Consider the following 17,280-nt stretch of genomic DNA (forward strand, 5'->3'; position numbering starts at 1 on the left):
AAAAAGAAATGTCCTCTCACTGTCAACTGCGTTTATTTTCAGCAAACTTAACATAAGTTTAAATATGTAAATATTTGTATGAACAGAACAAGATTCAACAACTGAGACATAAACTGAACAAGTTCGACAGACATGTGACAAACAGAAATGAAATAATGTGTCCCTGAACAAACGGGGGGTCAAAATCAAAAGTAACAGTCAGTATCTGGTGTGGCCACCAGCTGCATTAAGTACTGCAGTGCATCTCCTCCTCATGCACTGCACCAGATTTTCCAGTTGTTGCTGTGAGATGTTACCCCACTCTTCCACCAAGGTACCTGCAAGTTCCCAGACATTTCTGAGGGGAATGGCCCTAGCCCTCACCCTACGATCCAACAGGTCCCAGACGTGCTCAATGTTAGTGTCTCAACGACCGTTCCACAGGTGCATGTTCATTCATTGTTTATGGTTCATTGAACAAGCATGGGAAACAGTGTTTAACCCCAATACAATGAAGATCTGTGAAGTTATTTGGATTTTTACAAATGATCTTTGAAAGACAGGGTCCTGTAAAAGGGAAGTTTATTTTTTTGCTGAGTTTACTTTGAATCATTTACTCAGGTGTTTCCTTTCATTTAGTCAGGTTCCTGTCTGCATTTGTAATCTGTTACCTTTGTCTTGTTCAAGTCATGTGTTTAATTGAAAATGTTCCATTCCCTTTGTTATAAACAGGGACAATCGTGACTTTGACTCCACACAACATCCACAGATGTTTCAAATATGTCTGACAACACTGACAACACATATCTTGTGTTTCAGATGTTTTATAAACCTCTGTTTCTGGTGATAAATTGTTACGTTTTATAAACAGTTCATACTTTATTAAAATATTTAATTTTGAGCTTGAACTTGATTGTGTATTTATTCTTCACCTTAAACTGATGAATAATTAGCCTGGTACCTTAAACTGATGTATAGTTAGTCTGATACCTTAAACTGATGAATAGTTAGTCTGATACCTTAAACTGATGAATAGTTAGCCTGGTCTCTTAAACTGATGAATAGTTAGCCTGGTACCTTAAACTGATGAATAGTTAGTCTGATACCTTAAACTGATGAATAGTTAGTCTGGTCCCTTAAACTGATGAATAGTTAGCCTGGTATCTTAAACTGATGAATAGTTAGCCTGGTCTCTTAAACTGATGAATAGTTAGCCTGGTCCCTTAAACTGATGAATAGTTAGCCTGGTCTCTTAAACTGATGAATAGTTAGCCTGGTCTCTTAAACTGATGAATAGTTAGCCTGGTCCCTTAATAAACTGATGAATAGTTAGCCTGGTACCTTAAACTGATGAATAGTTAGCCTGGTCCCTTAATAAACTGATGAATAGTTAGCCTGGTCCCTTAATAAACTGATGAATAGTTAGCCTGGTCCCTTAAACTGATGAATAGTTAGCCTGGTCCCTTAATAAACTGATGAATAGTTAGCCTGGTCCCTTAAACTGATGAATAGTTAGCCTGGTCCCTTAAACTGATGAATAGTTAGTCTGGTCCCTTAAACTGATGAATAGTTAGCCTGGTATCTTAAACTGATGAATAGTTAGCCTGGTCTCTTAAACTGATGAATAGTTAGCCTGGTCCCTTAAACTGATGAATAGTTAGCCTGGTATCTTAAACTGATGAATAGTTAGCCTGGTCTCTTAAACTGATGAATAGTTAGCCTGGTCTCTTAAACTGATGAATAGTTAGCCTGGTACCTTAAACTGATGAATAGTTAGCCTGGTCTCTTAAACTGATGAATAGTTAGCCTGGTACCTTAAACTGATGAATAGTTAGCCTGGTCTCTTAAACTGATGAATAGTTAGCCTGGTCTCTTAAACTGATGAATAATTAGCCTGGTCTCTTAAACTGATGAATAATTAGCCTGGTACCTTAAACTGATGAATAGTTAGCCTGGTCCCTTAAACTGATGAATAGTTAGCCTGGTCCCTTAATAAACTGATGAATAGTTAGCCTGGTCCCTTAAACTGATGAATAATTAGCCTGGTATCTTAAACTGATGAATAGTTAGCCTGGTCCCTTAAACTGATGAATAGTTAGCCTGGTCCCTTAATAAACTGATGAATAGTTAGCCTGGTACCTTAAACTGATGAATAGTTAGCCTGGTCCCTTAATAAACTGATGAATAGTTAGCCTGGTACCTTAAAACCTCTTAAAGATCGGGACTTTTTTTTCAACGTTTTGTCAAAAATCGCGCAAAATTTCAACGTCCTGCTAATCATGCCAGGAATATAGTACATGCATATGATTAGTATGTGTGGATAGAAAACACTCTGAAGTTTCTCAAACTAGTTCAATCATGTCTGTGACTATAACAGAACGTGTGGAGCAGGCAAAAGCCCAAGGAAAACTGTTCACAAAAAAATAGATATATATCCTTCCGCCAGTTGCCTGTATTGTCTATGGCAAGGGAAAATAGATGATAGCTTCTCATGCTTTCACCGAAAAGCATTTTTAAAATCTGACATGTTGGCTAGATTCACAACGAGTGTAGCTTTAATTGAGTACCCTGCATGTGTGTTTTAATGGAAGTTTGAGTTTTAGCGAGTACTATTAGCATTTGGCGTTGCGCATTTCCATTTCCTGTTGGCTATGTGACACGCAGACGTCTCGCCCTAAGAGGGTAATTACTGATGAATAGTTGGCCTGGTACCTTAATAAACCACAGGTTATAAACTGAAAATGACGTCAGCGTTTTCTAAATGTTCTATCTCTTCTTGACACTGGTAGAGAGGCCCCATAGTTCTCGAGCCTTCCCTCCTCTCCTAAAGCCAAGGTCTCGAGCCTTCCCTCCTCTCCTAAAGCCAAGGTCTCGAGCCTTCCCTCCTCTCCTAAAGCCAAGGTCTCGAGCCTTCCCTCCTCTCCTACAGCCAAGGTCTCGAGCCTTCCCTCCTCTCCTAAAGCCAAGGTCTCGAGCCTTCCCTCCTCTCCTAAAGCCAAGGTCTCGAGCCTTCCCTCCTCTCCTACAGCCAAGGTCTCGAGCCTTCCCTCCTCTCCTAAAGCCAAGGTCTCGAGCCTTCCCTCCTCTCCTAAAGCCAAGGTCTCGAGCCTTCCCTCCTCTCCTAAAGCCAAGGTCTCGAGCCTTCCCTCCTCTCCTAAAGCCAAGGTCTCGAGCCTTCCCTCCTCTCCTAAAGCCAAGGTCTCGAGCCTTCCCTCCTCTCCTAAAGCCAAGGTCTCGAGCTTTCCCTCCTCTCCTGTAGCCAAGGTCAGTCAGTGTAGATAAGCATTCTAGACAGTCTGGAGATAGTCCGTCCCTGCCATCTGGAGATTGTTCTAAACTCCTGACTATATTATATACAATTGGGAATGGGAGCAAGAGAGAAAATTCATATGTACAGTACATAATAGCATTTGGACTAGTCAGTCCTGATTGAAATGTATACATAATTAGTCATCATTGATAAACGGTAGTGTAGTAAACAGAGTGTACAGAGTGTACAGTAGTGTAGTAGACAGGGAGTACAGAGTGTACGGTAGTGTAGTAGACAGGGAGTACGGTAGTGTAGTAAACAGTGAGTCAACGGTAGTGTAGTAAACAGAGTGAGTCAACGGTAGTGTAGTAAACAGAGTGAGTACGGTAGTGTAGTAAACAGAGTGAGTACAGTAGTGTAGTAAACAGAGTGAGTACAGTAGTGTAGTAAACAGGGTGAGTACAGTAGTGTAGTAAACAGAGTGAGTACAGTAGTGTAGTAAACAGAGTGAGTACAGTAGTGTAGTAAACAGGGTGAGTACAGTAGTGTAGTAAACAGGGTGAGTACAGTAGTGTAGTAAACAGGGTGAGTACAGTAGTGTAGTAAACAGAGTGAGTACAGTAGTGTAGTAAACAGAGTGAGTACGGTAGTGTAGTAAACAATCAAAGATGACAAGACTCCATTTATCCACATGTCTGTAGACAGTGACATCATGAACATTAACTTGTAGTCTGACATCAATCTTGTAGTTGTCGTTTTGTAAAAGTATAAAACACTAAAATGACAGACAGCATGACATCAGCAGCCTGGTGGTCCAAATTAGCATAACTGGTGTATATTTCCACTCTATGAGGTTGGAATAATACTGAGGAATTGTGAAAATGTTGATACCCTCTTAAGGACATTTCCAAATCTAACTGCTCAGGACCTGAAGTAGGGATACACATTTCCTTGACACCATTTAAAATGACGTTTTGAGGTTTGTGGAAATGTGAAATGAATGTAGGAGAATATAACACAGTAGATCTGGTAAAAGATAAATACAAACAAAATTATGTTTTTTCTTCCCATCTTTGAAATACAAGAGTTGGGCCATAATGTAATATTTCAGGTTTGAGACAACTTAGACTTTGGCCATTAAATGGCAGCAGTGTATTTGCAAAGTTTAAGACTGATCCGATGAACCATTGTTCTGCTTGTGTTTATCATCATGAACCTCCTCTGTTGTCTGTCTAGAAACGGTGCTGTTACAGATACTGCTTGTGTTTATCATCATGAACCTCCTCTGTTGTCTGTCTAGAAACGGTGCTGTTACAGATACTGCTTGTGTTTATCATCATGAACCTCCTCTGTTGTCTGTCTAGAAACGGTGCTGTTATAGATACTGCTTGTGTTTATCATCATGAACCTCCTCTGTTGTCTGTCTAGAAACGGTGCTGTTACAGATACTGCTTGTGTTTATCATCATGTGATGGAAGATAAGAACCTTTTCTTGATGTTTAATGTGAAAACAAGGTTAATTTCATTCTAATTCTGAAGATGAATCAAAACATTTAGGCGTTAAAGTCAATACATCGAAGCAAGGTGTTAGGTTGTAAACAGATGACCTCAAACGAATGCAGAGAAAAGCTCAAACAGAGTTCATTCACCCCACTGAATGCTGCATTTATATGCCATAGCTTGCACATAACCAAACAATAATTGATACGTCAAGACAAAGGTAGGGGTGTGACTTCTCAGAAATGTCCTTCTGTTTCCCAGAACTGCCTGTTGGTCTGTTGTTGAGCGGCTGTTATCACCCCTCACCCATTATCCCCCATGTTGCTCCACCTCCTTGTGGGAGGAGCCAGGCGAGGCCAGAGATCAGGTAAGTACAGATTCTTCTCTAGTGATGTCAACGTGAGATTACCTCTGTTACACTGAACACATATCCTACATCTAGAGGAAGTTGATTTACAAACAGCTGAATATTCTGTAGGTGTTCTGATTGGGGTGATTGTGTGTTCCAGCTTCCAGATCTAGAGGAAGTTGATTTACAAACAGCAGATTGTTCTGTAGGTGTTCTGATTGGGGTGATGTTTGTTCCAGCTTCCAGATCTAGAGGAAGTTGATTTACAAACAGCAGATTGTTCTGTAGGTGTTCTGATTGGGGTGATGTGTGTTCCAGCTTCCAGATCTAGAGGAAGTTGATTTACAAACAGCAGATTGTTCTGTAGGTGTTCTGATTGGGGTGATGTTTGTTCCAGCTTCCACTGCCAACAAGGAACACAACTTCTTAACCCATTACATTGGTGTCAACCATACTTTTATTCAGTCTAATCCAGAGAACCCAGTAGTAAATCTTTTTTTTATCATAACAAACTGTGTTTAAAGTTTCCAGACATATATTTTAGAGTTTAACAGTTGGTAATAAATCAGTATTTCTGATGTTTTTCTTGTTTTGTTTGTTCATCCTGTTTTGACCTCCAGACTCCTCCATCTCATCCCACCAACTCTGTCAGTCCACCAGGCCACTGCAGTAACAGCCACATCTTCACGTCACGTAGCTTCAGTACCATCTCATCCCACCAACCCTGTCAGTCCACCAGGCCACTGCAGTAACAGCCACATCTTCACGTCACGTAGCTTCAGTACCATCTCATCCCACCAACCCTGTCAGTCCACCAGGCCACTGCAGTAACAGCCACATCTTCACGTCACGTAGCTTCAGTACCATCTCATCCCACCAACCCTGTCAGTCCACCAGGCCACTGCAGTGACAGCCACATCTTCACGTCACGTAGCTTCAGTACCATCTCATCCCACCAACCCTGTCAGTCCACCAGGCCACTGCAGTAACAGCCATATCTTCACATCTCAAAGCGTCAGTACCATCTCATCCCACCAACCCTGTCAGTCCACCAGGCCACTGCAGTGACAGCCACATCTTCACGTCGCGTAGCTTCAGTACCATCTCATCCCACCAACTCTGTCAGTCCACCAGGCCACTGCAGTAACAGCCATATCTTCACATCTCAAAGCTTCAGTACCATCTCAATGTGTTGTAAGTCCTGTACAGCACTTGTTATTCATCACTATTCAGACAATGTTACAGCTGATAACATGTAATGATATTTCCAACCTAACCAACCCCCTCTGATTCTTCTCATTCAGGAAGTACCATCCAGGATCCTGTGGCAACGTCAATATGAAACAGCATTGACCCGTGATCACCACCAACCAGGGCTCCACAGCGCTAGCCTTGGACACCCAGTGAAACAGCACTGACCCGTGATCACCACCAACCAGGGCTCCACAGCGCTAGCCTTGGACACCCAGTGAAACAGCACTGACCCGTGATCACCACCAACCAGGGCTCCACAGCGCTAGCCTTGGACACCCAGTGAAACAGCACTGACCCGTGATCACCACCAACCAGAGCTCCACAGCGGTTGCCTTGGACACCCAGTGAAACCTACGGGAGGTCGTTGATCAGCTCCATTATTGATCACCTACGGGAGGTCGTTGACCAGCTCCATTATTGATCACCTACGGGAGGTCCTTGACCAGCTCCATTATTGATCACCTACGGGAGGTCGTTGACCAGCTCCATTATTGATCACCTACGGGAGGTCGTTGACCAGCTCCATTATTGATCACCTACGGGAGGTCGTTGACCAGCTCCATTATTGATCACCTACGTGAGGTCGTTGACCAGCTCCATTATTGATCACCTACGGGAGGTCGGTGACCAGCTCCATTATTGATCACCTACGGGAGGTCGTTGACCAGCTCCGTTATTGATCACCTACGGGAGGTCGTTGACCAGCTCCGTTATTGATCACCTACGGGAGGTCGTTGACCAGCTCCATTTTTGATCACCTACGGTACCTTGTCAGCTCGGGGATTCAAACTTGCAACCTTCTGGTTACTAGTCCAACGCTCTAACCACTAGGCTACCCTGCTGCCCCAAGTTGTCAAAATTACTGTGTAAGTGTATTGAAGGGGGTGAGAACCATGAGCCTCCTAGGTTTTGTATTGAAGTCAATGTTCCCAGAGGAGGACGGAAGCTAGCTGTCCTCCGGCTACACCATGGGGCTACCCTACAGAGTGCTGTTGAGGCTACTGTAGACCATTGAAAAACAGTGTTTTAATCAGTTATTTGGTGAAGTGAATATTTTTGTAGTTTATTTTTATTTTTAAGTTGAACATTTAAAAATATTTGACTCAAAAATATGATATGAAATTCAGGTAGGATGGTCCTCCCCGATCCTCTGAGGAGCCTCAACTACATTCTATCACATACTAATTACGTACATCTGGATATTCACCCTATTCAAACTACTCAAGACACAGAATATTAAAAATATCTAAAGACAATAACACTAACTATAAAATAGTCTGATAACTCACCATCTATGAGATTCTGAAGCCATAGAGTCCCCAGAGGGACCCAGAGCAGGATTCAGAGTTGAGATTTAATTTCTCTTTTCTCAACGTATAACTCTGATTGATGATGGTTTCAATGCCTCACATCATTGTATCATCTAAACTGCTGTGAAATATATTTTTCATAATCAAAATCTAGGTTTTTAATTGCGACTAGCAATCCCGGATCCGCGTAATCATAGCCTCAAACGAATTAGCATAACGCAGCAGACATAAATACCCCTAGAAACTTTTCCTATTCATAAAAATCGCAAATGAAATGAAATCAATATATTCAAACACAAGCGTAGCCTTTTGTTAACAACACTGTCATCTCAGATTTTCAAAATATGCGTTACAGCCAACGCTAGACAAGCATTTGTGTAAGTTTATCATGGCATAATGCTATGCTAGGCTCTGCTGGCAGCAGGCAACATTTTCACGAAAATAAGAAAAGCAACCAAATTAAATAATTTACCTTGTTTTCACTCAGGAGACTCCCAGTTAGATAGCAAATGTTCTTTTTTTCCCAAAAATATTATTTTTGTAGGCGAAATAGCTCCCGTTTGTTCATCATGCTTGGCTGAGAAAGCGACCGGAAAATATTACCACTACAACGCTAAACTTTTTTCAAAATTAGCTCCATAATATTGACAGAAACACGGCAAACGTTGTTTAGGATCCATCCTCAAGGTGTTTTTAACATATATATTCGATAATACATCCGTCGAGGCAATTGGTTTCTCATAAGAAGCGATTGGAAAAATGGCTACCTCAGTATTTTACGCAAGATTTTCTGCAGGAGACACCACGTGACCACATGCTAAATATGGTCCCTTACGGCTATTCTTCAATGGAAATGCGTAAAAAGACGTCACAATGCTGTAGACACCTTGGAGAATACGTGGAAAACGTAAGCTTATTCGTAGCTCATTCACAGCCATATAAGGAATCATTGGCATGAGGCGGTTTCAAAAAATGCGGCACTTCCTGGTTGGATTGTTATCTGGGTTTCGCCTGTAACATCAGTTCTGTTACACTCACAGACAATATCTTTGCAGTTTTGGAAACGTCAGAGTGTTTTCTATCCAAAGCTGTCAATTATATGCATAGTCGAGCATCTTTTCGTGACAAAATATCTTGTTTAAAACGGGAACGTTTTTCATCCCAAAGAAATCAAAATAGTGCCCCCTAACACTTAACTGTTTGAAGCTGGTGCACAAAACCGAAAGTAAAAGATGCAAAAACTAAAGAATGGGAAACATAGAAATAGCGTGCATAGAACTGATCTACAGCTGATTAGACTTGTTTTAAATGAGAATGACAGATCTATAACACATATTTCTATGTGAATTCAATATTCATTGAGTTTTGAAATCTCTTTTTTCAAGAGTGTTCTGGTCAAGGTAGGCAGCACCAAGTCACAATAACAGACAGACAACATGAAACACTACAAGTAATCTAGTAAAACAACAAATTAAAAACATTGACAGGTCAGGGAATCAGCCTCGAAATCCTTCATCTGTGATTTAAAAACACCAATCGGGACAAGTTCTTCCAGTTTAAAAGTATTTTGTAAGGCGTTCCAAGACGATGGGGCAGAGGACATAAAAGCCCTTTTACCAAATTCAGTTCGGACATTTGGAGCAGTTGGCAGGATAAAGTCCAGCGAACGAAGAAAGTACCCACCACATTTCTGAACAATAAAAATGCCCCCCAAAAAATTGTAGTAACCCAAAATGTAAATACCAGTGACTGAGTCTACAATTGACTAGAGAAGGCCAACCCTGGTATATAAAGTGCAGTGGTGCGTAAGGGTTTTGCAGTTTATAATACATCTCAATGGTAAAGGGTGTCAATTGATCTCAAACACTGAGTGGAAGCATTCATATATAAAATACCCCCATAGTCTAGTAAAGGCATAAATATAGCAGATACTAGCCTACTTCCAGCCTCCTCCTAGTTTCCAACTGGCCTACCTGGTTAAATAAGGGTGAAATAAAAAATATAAACACAGGCCTTATTCCTAAAATAAAATCCCAACTTCAGCTTCAAATGTTCATAAATGACCAGCATGGTCGTATAATAATAAGGCAGAACAGTTGAAACTGGAGCAGCAGCACAGGCACGGCCAGGTGGACTGGGGACAGCAAGGAGTCATCATGTCAGGTAATCCTGGGGCATGGTCCTAGGGCTCAGGTCCTCCGAGAGAGAGAAGGAAAGAATTAGAGAACGCACACTTAGATTCACATAGGACACCGAATAGGACAGGAGAAGTACTCCAGATATAACAAACTGACCCTAGCCCCCTGACACATAAACTACTGCAGCATAAATACTGGAGGCTGAGACAGGAGGGGTCAGGAGACACTGTGGACCCATCCGAGGACACCCCCGGACAGGGCCAAACAGGAAGGGTATAACCCCACCCACTTTGCCAAAGCACAGCCCCCACACCACTAGAGGGATATCTTCAACCACCAACTTACCATCCTGAGACAGGGCCGAGTATAGCCCACAAAGATCTCCGCCATGGCACAACCTGAGGGGGGGGGCGCCAACCCAGACAGGATGACCACATCGGTGAATCAACCCACTCAGGTGACGCACCCCTTCCAGGGACGGCATGAGAGGGCCCCAGATACCGAATGAATGCATTTCACACATTTAATTGATAGACAGTGTCCTTCATCCCCGCCTGTTGGGCACGGTTTTCTCCGGTACACAGCAGTAGGGAGGCAGGGGTGACACCATGTGCTTGCTTACTAGCAAGCTAACAAAAAGTTTAGCTAACTAGCAAGCTAACAAAAATATTAGCTAACTAGCAAGCTAACATAACGTTTAGCAAACTAGCAAGCTAGCTGGTTAGCTAGAACATGATGTTACCTCCAACCTGCTGTGTCATCGGGAAGCGGGAGCAACCAATAGACAGTGTCCTCTGCCCCCGCCTGTCAGGCATTGTTTTCCCACTGTTCTGTTAATGACAGCGAGGGCAGGTATTCGGCAGATGGTCGCGAAGGACACTGTACAAAAATAAAAATGACTCCGATAATACTTTTATTACCCTTTTGACCGACATTCAAAAGTCTCACAAGCAAAAGTCGTACTTTCCTGTATAAGCAAGCAGAGCAGAAACCAGCTACTCTTGAGTTGACTGATGTAGCTGGCAAGGTAAATTATTGACTCAACAGAAAAAAACTACACTCGTGTTTATTCCCACTGTTGAGCTAGTAGTGAAACTGACATTTAACGTTAGCTAATGTTTCATCCCTTCTCGAATGAGGTGAATAAACTAGATAGCTCTATTCCATCTTTTGTATCATTATTTGAAATTGTGTTTTTTACACTGGATATAAGTAGAGACTCAGAGATAGAAAATCGTTTATCATACACTACAGTTGAGGAACAATGGGAAAGTCATTCTGCTGTGAAAGTTGATAAACTTGTAACCCCACTTTTGAGGTAATGGGCCTTGAATGTTTTGGTACACCAACTGGAGAGCTCTTCTTTGTCTACCCCCATTCAGTATCGACCCCACCCATCTCTTTAAGGATTCACATGTGAGGCCATGTGCTAAACAGAGTGAGTACTGTAGTGTGCTAAACAGAGTGAGTACAGTAGTGTAGTAAACAGAGTGAGTACTGTAGTGTAGTAAACAGAGTGAGTACTGTAGTGTAGTAAACAGTGTGAGTACAGTAGTGTAGTAAACAGTGAGTACGGTAGTGTAGTAAACAGTGAGTACAGTAGTGTAGTAAACAGTGAGTACTGTAGTGTAGTAAACAGTATGAGTACAGTAGTGTAGTAAACAGTGAGTACGGTAGTGTAGTAAACAGAGAGTACAGTAGTGTAGTAAACAGTGAGTACGGTAGTGTAGTAAACAGTGAGTACGGTAGTGTAGTAAACAGAGAGTACTGTAGTGTAGTAAACAGAGAGTACTGTAGTGTAGTAAACAGAGAGTACTGTCGTGTAGTAAACAGAGAGTAGTGTAGTAAACAGAGAGTACTGTAGTGTAGTAAACAGAGAGTACTGTCGTGTAGGTAACAGAGTGAGTACAGTAGTGTATTATTAAACAGAGTGAGTACGGTAGTGTAGTAAACAGAGAGTCTGTAGTGTAGTAAACAGAGAGTACTGTAGTGTAGTAAACAGAGAGTAGTGTAGTAAACAGAGAGTACTGTAGTGTAGTAAACAGAGAGTACTGTAGTGTAGTAAACAGAGTACTGTAGTGTAGTAAACAGAGTGTACAGTAGTGTAGGTAACAAAGTGAGTACGGTAGTGTAGTAAACAGAGTGAGTACGGTAGTGTAGTAAACAGAGTGAGTACGGTAGTGTAGTAAACAGAGTGAGTACGGTAGTGTAGTAAACAGAGTGAGTACAGTAGTGTAGTAAACAGAGTGAGTACGGTAGTGTAGTAAACAGAGTAAGGGAAGACCCCCCTGAAGTGGACAAAAATGAATGGCAAGTCATTGGCACCGGACAAACCATATACACATTGGTCAATACCACCCAATTGGACGTTTATTCGTGCAAAGTTGATGGCAAATGTCATATGGCTATTGCCAGTTGTAACACTTCAAAAATCCAACAGGGGGTGAGTGCGCTCCACCGTGGTTTTTCATATTGGAAATGGACATCAAGTCAACATCCAAAAGCAAAATTTTGAAAAATGTTTTTTTTGTCAAAAATTATCACCCCTTAAAAAAGTGCTTTCTTTTTTTTTTTTTTACATGCGCATAAGAAATATGTTTTGTCCATTTGCAATGTGATTTCATAGGAAGTCAAAAGTCAAAAGTCAAAAATGTCAAAATTTTGTAGAAAACTTCACACACCCTTAAAAAAGTGCTTTCTGGACCGTTTTTAAAAATTCTTTCCATTCTTGTGTCAATTACACATGTATAAGAACTGTATCAACATACTTTTGTCCAATTTTATTAGCCTAATTTTTATTTTATTTTTACATGCGCTTAAGAAATATGTTTTGTCCATTTGCAATATGATTTCATATGAAGTCAAAAGTCGAAAATGTGAACTTTTTTAAAAACTTATCACCCTCGTAAAAAAGTTCTTTCTGGACCGTTTTTCGAAATTGTTTCGATTTTATGTCAATTCATCATGTGTAAGAACTATATGAATATACATTTGTAAAATTGTATTATCATAATTTTTTTAAACTTGTGCAATATGATTTGTCCATTTGCAATATGATTTCATAGGAAGTCAAAAGTCAAAGTCAAAAGTCACTTTTTTTGGGGCCAAATACCATAAGAAATTTGACATGCTCAAAAATCCTGCAGAAATGCAAAATTGACTGGCCAGATGAACTCGGGATGGCCTGGCAGTGATAGTTGCTCCTTTCCATCGCTCATTGTGTTGACTTCATCATGTCCATTTTGTGATGTTTTTTCACTGTTGAATCATATTGCAAGTGTACGGGCATTTGCAATATGGTTCAATGGGCATTTACCATAAGAAATTTGACATGCTCAAAAATCCTGCAGAAATGCAAAATTGACTGGCCAGATGAGCTCGGGATGGCCTGGCAGTGATAGTTGCTCCTTTCCATCACTCATTGTGTTGACTTCATCATGTCCATTTTGTGATGTTTTTTCACTGTTGAATCATATTGCAAGTGTACGGGCATTTGCAATATGGTTCAATGGGCATTTACCATAAGAAATATATATATATATTTGCAAAGTGTAAGACTGATCCAATGAACCATTCTGCTCAAAATGTTGTATCGAGACCTCCTAATGGTATTATTTCACTGTAATAGCTACTGTAAATTGGAGAGGGCAGTTAGATTAACAAGAATTTAAGCTTTCTGCCAATATCAGATATGTCTATGTCTTGGTAAATGTTCTTGTTACTTACAACCTCATGCTAATCACATTAGCCTACGTTAGTTCAACCTCATGCTAATCACATTTGCCTACGTTAGCTCAACCTCATGCTAATCACATTAGCCTACTTTAGCTCAACCTCATGCTAATCACATTTGTCTACGTTACCTCAACCTTATGCTAATCACATTTGCCTACGTTAGCTCAACCTCATGCTAATCACATTAGCCTACGTTAGCTCAACCTCATGCTAATCACATTAGCCTACGTTAGCTCAACCTCATGCTAATCACATTAGCCTACGTTAGCTCAACCTCATGCTAATCACATTAGCCTACGTTAGCTCAACCTCATGCTAATCACATTAGCCTATGTTAGCTCAACCTCATGCTAATCACATTAGCCTACGTTAGCTCAACCTCATGCTAATCACATTAGCCTACGTTAGCTCAACCTCATGCTCATACATATACTGCTTGTGTTTATCATCATGAACCTCCTCTGTTGTCTGTCTAGAAACGGTGCTGTTACAGATACTGCTTGTGTTTGTCGTCGTGAACCTCCTCTGTTGTCTGTCTAGAAACGGTGCTGTTACAGATACTGCTTGTGTTTATCATCATGTGATGGAAGATAAGAACCTTTTCTTGATGTTTAATGTGAAAACAAGGTTAATTTCATTCTAATTCTGAAGATGAATCAAAACATTTAGGCGTTAAAGTCAATACATCGAAGCAAGGTGTTAGGTTGTAAACAGATGACCTCAAACGAATGCAGAGAAAAGCTCAAACAGAGTTCATTCACCCCACTGAATGCTGCATTTATATGCCATAGCTTGCACATAACCAAACAATAATTGATACGTCAAGACAAAGGTAGGGGTGTGACTTCTCAGAAATGTCCTTCTGTTTCCCAGAACTGCCTGTTGGTCTGTTGTTGAGCGGCTGGTATCACCCCTCAACCATTATCCCCCATGTTGCTCCACCTCCTTGTGGGAGGAGCCAGGCGAGGCCAGAGATCAGGTAAGTACAGATTCTTCTCTAGTGATGTCAACGTGAGATTACCTCTGTTACACTGAACACATATCCTACATCTAGAGGAAGTTGATTTACAAACAGCTGAATATTCTGTAGGTGTTCTGATTGGGGTGATTGTGTGTTCCAGCTTCCAGATCTAGAGGAAGTTGATTTACAAACAGCAGATTGTTCTGTAGGTGTTCTGATTGGGGTGATGTTTGTTCCAGCTTCCAGATCTAGAGGAAGTTGATTTACAAACAGCAGATTGTTCTGTAGGTGTTCTGATTGGGGTGATGTGTGTTCCAGCTTCCAGATCTAGAGGAAGTTGATTTACAAACAGCAGATTGTTCTGTAGGTGTTCTGATTGGGGTGATGTTTGTTCCAGCTTCCAGATCTAGAGGAAGTTGATTTACAAACAGCAGATTGTTCTGTAGGTGTTCTGATTGGGGTGATGTTTGTTCCAGCTTCCACTGCCAACAAGGAACACAACTTCTTAACCCATTACATTGGTGTCAACCATACTTTTATTCAGTCTAATCCAGAGAACCCAGTAGTAAATCTTTTTTTTATCATAACAAAGTGTGTTTAAAGTTTCCAGACATATATTTTAGAGTTTAACAGTTGGTAATAAATCAGTATTTCTGATGTTTTTCTTGTTTTGTTTGTTCATCCTGTTTTGACCTCCAGACTCCTCCATCTCATCCCACCAACTCTGTCAGTCCACCAGGCCACTGCAGTAACAGCCACATCTTCACGTCACGTAGCTTCAGTACCATCTCATCCCACCAACCCTGTCAGTCCACCAGGCCACTGCAGTAACAGCCACATCTTCACGTCACGTAGCTTCAGTACCATCTCATCCCACCAACCCTGTCAGTCCACCAGGCCACTGCAGTAACAGCCACATCTTCACGTCACGTAGCTTCAGTACCATCTCATCCCACCAACTCTGTCAGTCCACCAGGCCACTGCAGTAACAGCCACATCTTGACGTCGTGTAGCTTCAGTACCATCTCATCCCACCAACCCTGTCAGTCCACCAGGCCACTGCAGTAACAGCCATATCTTCACATCTCAAAGCTTCAGTACCATCTCAATGTGTTGTAAGTCCTGTACAGCACTTGTTATTCATCACTATTCAGACAATGTTACAGCTGATAACATGTAATGACATTTCCAACCTAACCAACCCCCTCTGATTCTTCTCATTCAGGAAGTACCATCCAGGATCCTGTGGCAACGTCAATATGAAACAGCATTGACCCGTGATCACCACCAACCAGGGCTCCACAGCGCTAGCCTTGGACACCCAGTGAAACAGCACTGACCCGTGATCACCACCAACCAGGGCTCCACAGCGCTAGCCTTGGACACCCAGTGAAACAGCACTGACCCGTGATCACCACCAACCAGGGCTCCACAGCGCTAGCCTTGGACACCCAGTGAAACAGCACTGACCCGTGATCACCACCAACCAGAGCTCCACAGCGGTTGCCTTGGACACCCAGTGAAACAGCACTGACCCGTGATCACCACCAACCAGGGTTCCACAGCGGTTGTCTTGGACACCCAAGTGAAACTGCACTGACCCGTGATCACAACCAACCAGGGCTCCACAGCGGTTGCCTTGGACACCCAGGCTTCACTCGTCAAAAGGACATTTGGAAGGATCCCATTGAGCAAAGTAAACAACGATATGTTTTTTCATGTCTTTTGCTCGTAGGGATGACTTCCCAAGAGAGCACACCAGGCAGCATGGAGCACATTGATGTGATTGGCTGTTCAGCAGGAAGTTTCATCTGGCCACACAGAAGGGATGATGAATCTGACAGAGAATGGTTTTTTTAAATAAATATTAAAAAAAGATGAAAAGTACAGAATGACTCGATTGATCAATTAATAACACTACTGTTTTTTTAAATACATGGGATAATGTGATTAGTCAAAAGGTACAGAGTTCCTCTGTCCAGTGTCTGTTCTTTTGCCCATCTTAATCTTTTATTGGCCAGTCTGAGATATGGCTATTTCGGTGTAACTCTGCCTAGACGGCCAATTTGACATTTTGAAGTGACCCCAAACGTTTGAACGGTAGTGTACACTACCAGTCAAAAGGTTGGGACACACCTACTCATTCAATAAAAATAAAAATAAACTATTTTCTACATTGTAGAATAATAGTGGAGACATCAAAACTATGAAATAACACATATGGAATCATGTCGTAACCAAACAAGTGTTAATCAAATCAAAATATATTATAGATTCTTCAAGGTAGCCACCCTTTTGCCTTGATCTATTAGATGCTATAGACTATGTTCAGTTTAGTATAGGAGCTTAGTATAGGAGTTTAGTATAGGAGTTTAGCATAGGAGTTTAGTATAGGAGTTTAGTATAGGAGTTTAGTATAGGAGTTTAGTATAGGAGTTTAGTATAGGAGTTTAGTATAGGAGTTTAGTATAGGAGTTTAGTATAGGAGTTTAGTATAGGAGTTTAGCATAGGAGTTTAGCATAGGAGTTTAGCATAGGAGTTTAGTATAGGAGTTTAGCATAGGAGTTTAGCATAGGAGTTTAGCATAGGAGTTTAGCATAGGAGTTTAGCATAGGAGTTTCGAGATGGTAACGAGCTCTCTGCTTAAAGGAACAAATAAGGCATATTGCTGTTCACATATGGAGGAGTGAAACTATAGCTTAACCACTTCCCCTCCTCAGGGTTGGTTCCTCCCTTCCGCGTTCTCTCCCCGCAGCTGGTCGAGGTATGTGGTTAAACTGTGGTCAAGTACATCGAATAGAGA

At 41.4% G+C, this 17,280-nt stretch overlaps 1 long non-coding RNA gene across 1 annotated transcript; it reads left to right on the top strand.

Annotated features, from left to right (window-relative positions):
* Positions 1 to 15,215: 15,215 nt before the first annotated feature.
* Positions 15,216 to 16,363, top strand: LOC116366330 (uncharacterized). The gene is made up of 2 exons (XR_004208268.1): positions 15,216 to 15,591; positions 15,702 to 16,363. It is a non-coding gene; the product is annotated as an uncharacterized LOC116366330 (long non-coding RNA).
* The last annotated feature ends 917 nt before the right edge of the window (positions 16,364 to 17,280 follow it).

This window comes from Oncorhynchus kisutch, unplaced genomic scaffold (genome assembly GCF_002021735.2).
Source record: "Oncorhynchus kisutch isolate 150728-3 unplaced genomic scaffold, Okis_V2 scaffold1450, whole genome shotgun sequence".
NCBI lineage: Eukaryota > Metazoa > Chordata > Actinopteri > Salmoniformes > Salmonidae > Oncorhynchus > Oncorhynchus kisutch.